We start from the raw sequence: 8,407 nt of genomic DNA on the forward strand, positions 1-8,407 counted from the left end.
CCGGCGGGCCTGGGCCGGGGGCGGCGGGAGGGAGGTGACGCCCCTTTCCTCCTTCCCCCCTGTCCCCCTCAGTTGGGTGCCCCGTACGGCCGTTGAGCTGCTGTTGGGCCGCGGGAGGCAGGGCGGCCGGCCTCGCCGCTCCAGCACGGCACGGCCCGGCCTGGCCTCGCTGCTCCCGATGCGGGTGGGGCAGCGGTTGAGCTGTCCGGCACCTCAGAGGGTCGTTGTGCTCACAGAAGAGACCGCAAAACCAGTACCGGGCTCCTGGTGAGCACAGGTTGTCTCTCCTGATCGCACCGTGCGTCTCCCGCTGTAAGTGCGTGTTTCCTAGGGCTGTAAAGCCAAGAAGCTTAGGCCGCTGGTGCCTGTCACACATAAATTGTGAGCGTTGCTTGTAAATTGATCCAAATTAACCTATAAAATCTGTTTGGTAACTGTTTTCCTTTTTAACTTGTGGCAGAGCTGAAAGGGCTGGGAGAACGCTTGGGAGTGTGAAATGGGGGTCTGTGGTGAGTATAGGTCATCAGCTGAAGAGATAGACTGGTAGTGTTACAGTGTACTGGTCTTTGAAAAGTTGAGTTTTTGTCAACCAAAGGGGCAAACTTTCTTAGGTGAAAAGTATCATCTTACATGTGGTCCAAGTTCTATTTGAGAAAGAGTAAACTTCAGTGCAACCTCTGGTCTTTTTCTTAGGCGTTGCACTGTCTCTTCATGAAAACTGATGGGTTATTTTGCTCATTTAAATAATATTCCGTAATCAGTGTTGACTAATATTTGAGCAACTGAGTCTTCCTTGTGCTCTTTGCTGAGTAGCTCTGTGACTGTGGGGGCCCCAGTGCTTATTGGGTCGCTTGAGCTGATATTTGCTGTGTGTGACTTTTTGCCAGACAAATGAAGCGAATCTGCTCACAAAGCAGTCCAACAAACATCTGAATTAGTGCAAAGTGTGGAGCAGGAGTGTATGACCCAAAGCAGGGCGTAGTAGGATTTCCCTGTTTTGTTGGTGACAAACATCCCCCTTAAGCTGTTTGGTGTAATTTGATCTGAAAACTTTATTTGTTGTTAGGAAGCCTGCTCATACTGCCACGTACCGTTTTCCTGCTGTGATCTAGTCACCTAGATAAGTAGCAGTCCTCCTCCCTCTCCCTGCCCTCCCTGAGACTTGTCAGGTAATTGAAACTTGCAAAGTAGAGCATCATGTTCCAGGATTGGCAAAGGATGACATTGGTTTGGAAGAGGGAGGCTGTGGGAAGAATTGCTGTTTGTGCACTTTGTCAATGTGGTCTTCCCATGGGCAATACACAGCACTAGAGGCAAGAGGCATATGCTTACTTTCTGTACATCAAATGTAGCTGCTGAACCTGTTCCTACTTTGTTACGTAAAAGCACCAACCAGAAAATTTTTATTTTAACAGCAACTCAGACTGCGTTGGTTGTAAGGGTAATATCAGCGATGCTGAGCACTTTGATTTCTAATGACCAGATTCTTGTGAAGTTAGTTGTTTTTTCCTTGAAATGAATTGCTAAGGGTTGTATTTACATTTTGAGGATTAAGTCCTCTATGGGCCTAACCAATAGCACAGGGAATGAAGAGGATAGCTACTGCTATCCACAGATTTATTGCAAAAGGCAGTAAAGGACAATGTATTGTGTAGTTTGGTTTTCTGGTTGCCATTGGTCACTCATTTGTGTGCCCTAATTATTTTTGCTAAAAGGGGAGTCCTTAATATTATTTATAAATACTCTCCACCTTCTTGTGTCCTTGTTTCCTAGCTGTGGGACTTAACTAGTTTGCCAGTGTTCAGCTTCCCAGGAAGCGGAAAGTGTTCAATGAGAACTAGGACAGCTTCAAGGCTATTGTTTAACTTTCCTTAATAGAGCAAAATTCATGTGGAAAAGGAAGGTGGGAAGTAGCACAGAAGTAGATGTGGTGTTCTGTAAGAGGTCTTAATTTCAATGGTCTTGAGACTGTCCTCCTTGTCCTCTTTTCTCAGTGTCTATTACGCTATCTTCCTCTGTTTGATCTGTTTTCCTTCCTGGTCTCTTTCCAGACATACCTGTTCCAGTGGCTTTGTTTCTCTGATTTGTGTGTCATGAGTTTGGAAGGTGTATACTACCTTTTCCTTAAATGCCTTGAGAAAGATGGAAATATTTTCAACCACTGCGTAGCTGCTAAGACCTGAGGTTCTCTTACTTATGTAGTGTTTTAATTTTGGTGTGATGACTTTGTTGTATATGAGAGCTATGGATATCCTACTCTGCCCATAGCAAGTCCAAGAAGCTCTGTTGTCCTGTGTGGGCAGCCATCAGGAATACCTGTTGCCTTGACTGGTGATTGGAAAGAGCAGCAGTTGTTTTGGCTGCAGCAGAATTCTCTCCTGACTGACCTACTATTTCTTTAGGGCCAAAAGAGCAGCAAAATATTGATTTGTAGGCGTGTCACAGTGCCCTCTGCTGACTTTTGATGTGGAGGACTTGTTCTGACACGCATGTCCCAAGCAAACTGACTTCTGATTCAGTTTGAGAGTTTGCAATTTGGTGTTAACCAACTCCACTAAAATAGTTCGGTTAATGCTTTAAGGAACTAGGGAATGGAGCTAGTAGAGAATTAGAATTCTTAATTGCATATGAATTGTCTTGAAGAGTCATGCACAGGAAACAGGGAGTGGTTCAAATTCACTGCTCCACATAATAATCTTTGGCAAAACTTCATTTTAATGAAATCTTCTCCCTTTGTTCTATAAATGCTATTATAGATGCCTATGCTTAGGCATCTGAAAATGTGAAATACCTGGTATTAATTGCATGTCTTCTCCTTTCTGTCAAGAAGCAGAAGACTTGAAGCACATAATTAAAACATCTTTTAATTTTAAAGTTTTGTCTCTGGGGTGCTGCTGTGGTAAGTCTAGGTCGTTATTAATTCTAAAACGCACTGGCTATTGCAACAGTTTTCAGAATGATTACTGCAGGGTTTTTCCTTTTTTCAGTTCCAAAACCAAGAAGAAGATAGTAATTTCTTTCTGAGTCTCAGAAAACTTCTCAAAGTGGTACACCTTGTCAAGTTCTTAGGCTTTAATGGTGGGAATAGCTTTTTAAATTTGTGGCTGCCCATCTTGTTAACTTCTAATAGAGCCTGTGCCTGACTTTTAGCCTGCTTTGATTGCTCATTCTTCTCATTTGTAAGGTCTGAGCAATTGTGTACACATCAGTTGCTGAGACAGTATTTAATAGTAAACACGCTGAGTACTTGTCAGTCACAGCCTGGTATGGATGAGATCAGACTATCCTCTTGTGCCAAGCAAAGATGTGAAGCATCCTAAATACAAAGTAGATGGCCATTTTGTTCTTGCAATCTGTTAAAGCAGGCTGTCTGCTGTAATCTGTTAAGTTTTTTTTTTTCCCCCTCTTCACTTAAAAATGAAAGTTCTCCCATCTGTGTTGCTTTGCAACGCTCTCTCTACCCTCATGTATGAGTATATGTTTTGTTTTCAGTAAAGTTGGTCAGTGGTCATGGCTGTTGGAAGGCAGAGTTGTAGTGGTCCACAGGAGGATGTATTTGTCTTGGGTACTAGTAGTTACTTTTCTGTCTGCTTGTACTTATAATGCCTGCCTTCCCCACCCCCATTTTAGAGCCTCACAAGGAGCAAAAGATGTGCAAGTAAAAGATTCAACAAGCATTCCTTGGTTCTGATATTAGATTATAACTGTAACTACATTAAGATTGACAAAGACTGTTTGGGGCACACAGGAGGTGACCTGAAGGTAAGTAGTAGTATTAGTCTCTTTCAGCTTTTGCTGCTTTACAGGTTGGAGCTGTTTCTTTCATGGTAGTTTCCAAGGCATTCTCTTACGCTACTTTTAATACTTTGTTGTTGTTTTTGTTCGATGTTTCCAGACATCCAGCTGCCCGTAGAATTACTAGACATCTGAGAATGGGTGGCTGAAGGCATAGCTTCTGTATTGATTGGATTGTTGTCAGGAATATCTGGCTTAGTGTGATGGTGATGTTTTATGTAACTGTGTATGCTTTGTGAACCTGGATTGTGTCTTGCTCTTTGAATACAAATTTTTTAATTAAAAGCAGTAAGTACAAAAATATTTACCCTCTTGTTTGCTAATCAACATGCTGTCAAACATGTTGTCTTGAAACAACCGTAATTCATCAGATGGAATTAAGTAACTATACCACCACATGCTATGTGGAAGGAATAGCCATTTGTGGGAGAGTTTCTTTGACTGTTTGTAGCCTGCTCGTCTCCTGGCAGGATGGTTCCAGCTGAGGTATGGAGGATGTTGAGTGTTGTTGGATGCTAAATGCCTTCCGGTATCCTTCCAGTTTAAAGGCCTATAAATTGCTGTTGCACCTGTGGGGAAAAAGGAGTTGCTGTCATAGTGTGAGCCACTGAGATGGTGAGATGTGCTGAAATGACTGTCTCACCACAGAACTGCAAAGATTCAGTCACCATGTATCAGTTATCCTTGGCACTTCATGCTATACTTAAACAGATCTCACTGGCCTGTTGCTGGGAGGGGCAATCCTGCCCTTCCCCCTCCCCTCATTCTCCACTTTCCACAGGGTCCAGAAGTTGTGTGGCCACAGGGTGAGTCTGGTTGTTTTGTCAATGCAAATGAAAATTAGCATGCTTGAAAGACGTTATCTTTTGTTAGTTGCAGTGAATTGCACCACCACTGTTGCTAGGTAAGTGCCGTGTTGAGAATGAAGAGTTGCAGGACAAAAACAGCATTGTTTTTGGCATCAGCATATTACCAGACTGGTTAAAGCGTACTCTGAAACTACATTCTTCACTTGCACATTGCTGCTTATTCTTTCTTGTAGTGAAACTAGTTCCAGTAATAACGGTGCAGCTGTTCTAATCAAACAAGGTGTCAGATCTTTTTAAAGGGTCTTAAATTGTATAGGTTGAAATCTGTAAGCATATGTAAGTCTAGGGATTAAGTGTATTGTCTTGTCTTTGTGAAAGTTTAAAATCATTTACATAATTGAGCAATGAAATCATCAGAGCACTTCTCTCCAATAGTTCAGCTTCTCAGTTAGGCAGTCCTAATATGTACAGCAAAAAGTGTCTGCTCACTAAACTTTACTTGTAATACCTATTCTGTAAGTTAGTGCAATGCAAAATGACTAGCTCTGACAAGTGTCCCCACTGCCAGCCTGGCACACCTTTTCCTTAAATCAATGTTTGCCATGCAGTCTAGCTGCTCTGTTCTCTCCTTTGTTTATGGGATTGCGTAGATGCAGAGCATGTGTGGTCAGTGTTCACAGCCTATGGCAGGTGGGTGGACTCTTTAAAGCTTGCTCAAAACAGCTGGAGCGCAACTAGGGGCGTACTGTGGAGTCTGATGTTCTTACTTAATGATATTGACATGTACTCTGTTACAAAATGTGCTGAAATCCAACATTTGTGTCCTATGCATTGTAGATAAAGGAATACCAAGAACTGCATGGTCTGGCACAAAAGGACATTTCTAATTAAAACAAACAACCTCCACTCTTGCATGTTCCACAAACCAATGTCTGCTTCAACCGAGCATATTTTAGGCTCTTGAGCATTTCTGCAACCTAGATGGAACGACTTGTCTTTCCTCGTTATTTTGTATGTAGAGCCAACTCCTGATACGCTCATATTGCTGAGGAAGATCCCAAGCGAAATTCTGATATTTTTAAAAAAAAAAAACAACCAAAGTGGCTTTGGCTCAATACTTTTAATCCTTGATAGAAAATTATTAAAAAAATGACAAAACATGTCTGGCAAAAAACCCTGTTCTGGTGCTTCATGTGTAAAGAAGCTTTCTTTAAGCTTTTTGATCCTTTTTATTCTGCTTTTGAAATTTTGGAATTTCAAAACCTGTACTATTAGTGAAAGTGTAGGTTTTTGGAGAAGAAAATATTAACAGCTGAAAACAGTACGATCTCTCTTCTGTGACTCTTTCAAATTTTAAAGACCTGCCAAACTAGATTTTAACAGTTTACTACTGGACAAATGAGATGACGTGTATAGAGTCTAGGTAGGAAAGATTATTGCAGGTTTTTTGCTGACCAGTCTGACTTTAAACATGACTGGTCTTGGTGGCACTGAATAACCAATCTGATGAGATGCTTTTGGACATAGGGGGAAATAAAACACCCCATAGTGGCTAGCTCTGTATTGAGCCTTTTGTCAGCCATCACTGTTACTTTCTAGTTCAGTTTATCACTGACAAAATAATAGGGCGTTACTTCTGTTTCTGTGGTGTTTTATAGCTAGTCTGCAAGCATCAACGTGGAAGTGGGTTTAACTAGATGAATGTTTTCCCTATGTTTATCATCTTTGAAGTATTGCTCACATATCCTGAAGACGGTTGGAACTTGCATTTTATGTTGAAAACTAAGTGCAATTTCTTTTAAAAGCCTTTAAGCCAGCGTTTAAATGCAAGGATTCACAAAGCAGAATTTTTCCTGAAGTGAGAAGTCTGACATAATGCTTTACTTTCTTCTGCTAATAAAGCTGTTGGAACTTGCAGTGCTTGAAGGGGAAAATGAGAAAACAGTTTGCTTGTGCCTTCCTACCACTGTCTGGTTTTGTTATTTCCTCCCCCCCACCCCATTTTGTAACTCATTGATTGAAACCATGGAAAGGAGAGTGAGGAAGATGGTCACTAGCTTAGAGATATCTTGATTAGTTTTGATAGTATAGTAACATTACCTTAAACTGTAATGTTAAAAAAAAAAAGAGTTAATTCTTTGGCTTTGTGCTCTTATTATTCACTTTTGTCTGCTAATCTTTTTTCCCAGTCTAGGACTTTGTTCTAGAACACATGGTTTCCCTTATGTCTAAAAGCATGTCTAGTGTTACTCAGTTGAAGTGTATTTACTATTAGACTGTTTTAGAAGCCAGAGAAGAAGCTGACTTACTCACATTTTTCAGCAGCGAACATCTTAAAGTTTACTTGGAAGACAATATATCCACAGAAACATAAAATACATGGTTTAAAAGACTGCTTTGGCAGTCATTAGTTTGCCACAGATGCAATATAAGCAGTATTGGTTTTACTATTCTACATATAGAACTTTGAGTGGTAGTTTTTCTTGAATAAAAGTTAACCTTGAATGCCTCAGACAAAATGGAATTTACATTTGTATGAAAAGGATAATGTGAATCAGGCAAATTACCTTTTCATTCGCATTTGGCAAATGACGTTTCTGAAAAGACACACTTATATTCCCTCTGTATCTTCTGGTTTCTTAGCCTGTTTAATATTACCAGTCAAGCATGTTTGTGTTAAGAGAATTCTTCTCTCAAAAATGAACCTTTGGTTAATTAGCATAGTGTGCATTATCTGTTTTTAAGAACAAAACCTACCCCTCAAACTGCTTTATTCATGCATGAGTCTCTAAAGAAAAACCAATAGATGATTGGGGTTCAGAAGGGAGGAAATGAAGGTATCTTTTTAGCATGGTATTTTTGACATTAAGGTTAGGTTACTAATACAAGTACATGAATAAGTTTGGTAGAGATTCTGCATGTTGTCAGTTCTTGACTTGGTGTCTAACAGCATATTCACAGAGTTCTCTAAGTACTGGTTATAACTGGGGACACGTATACTTTGGAATGACAAGTTTAGATGTTAGCTCAACAGTATCTGAAAAACAAATTTCATAGAAGCAGCTTTTTCCTGTGTGCAATGGGGAAGTTTGGTTTTTGAATGCTCTAAGAGGCTTCAGAAACACTTTTCTGGGTCATAAGATTAACAGAATTGTTTGGAAATCTGGGACCTTAAGGCAAAAATTGAGATGTAAATAACTTCTGATGATCAAAAGCAAAAAACCCAGCTGTCTGGGGAAGATATAAGATAGGCTAATTTTTACTTGAAGTGTTGGTGTTGTGTGGTTGCACTTTTTTCTTTGCTCAAATTCTTGTCTTTGTAGCATTTTCTTGGGCGAGGCAGGACCTTGAGGCTGGTCTGCAACAACACCCTTAGGTTCTAGGATGTGTAATGATTAAGTAGGAGCTTTCTGGGCCTTCGGGTTATGAATGTCACTTTTCTCTCTAAAACAAGGCAGATTAATATTCCCCATAGTGTGGCCTGTAGCAGTGTTGGACACTTTTTTCATTAAAAAAACCACGCAACCCATATGATGAATGTATGGTTACATGCAGTGTCGTTTGTCTTTCACTTACAAATGGCTCAAAAATAAAATGTGGTTTTCCTTGGAACAAGCAGAAGCAATTCTTAGTTGGGACCACTCCTATGTTAAATCATAGAATCATTAAGGTTGGAAAAGACCTCTAAGATCATCGAGTCCAACCATCACCCCACCCCCACCATACCCACTAAACCATGTCCCTAAGCGCCTCATCTACACATCTTTTAAACACCTCCAGGGATGGTGACTCAACCACCTCCC

At 40.7% G+C, this 8,407-nt stretch overlaps 1 protein-coding gene across 1 annotated transcript in view; it reads left to right on the forward strand.

Annotated features, from left to right (window-relative positions):
• Nucleotides 1-243: 243 nt before the first annotated feature.
• Nucleotides 244-8,407, forward strand: part of REEP3 (receptor accessory protein 3) — a 43,346-nt gene continuing 35,182 nt past the window's right edge. Inside the window, exon 1 of the mRNA XM_009290518.1 lies at nucleotides 244-312. The gene's annotated coding sequence lies outside the window, so the exon portion shown is untranslated. The remainder of the gene's footprint in view (nucleotides 313-8,407) is intronic.

The sequence above is a fragment of the Aptenodytes forsteri genome, unplaced genomic scaffold (assembly GCF_000699145.1).
Source record: "Aptenodytes forsteri isolate BGI_AS27 unplaced genomic scaffold, ASM69914v1 Scaffold349, whole genome shotgun sequence".
Classification (NCBI taxonomy): domain Eukaryota; kingdom Metazoa; phylum Chordata; class Aves; order Sphenisciformes; family Spheniscidae; genus Aptenodytes; species Aptenodytes forsteri.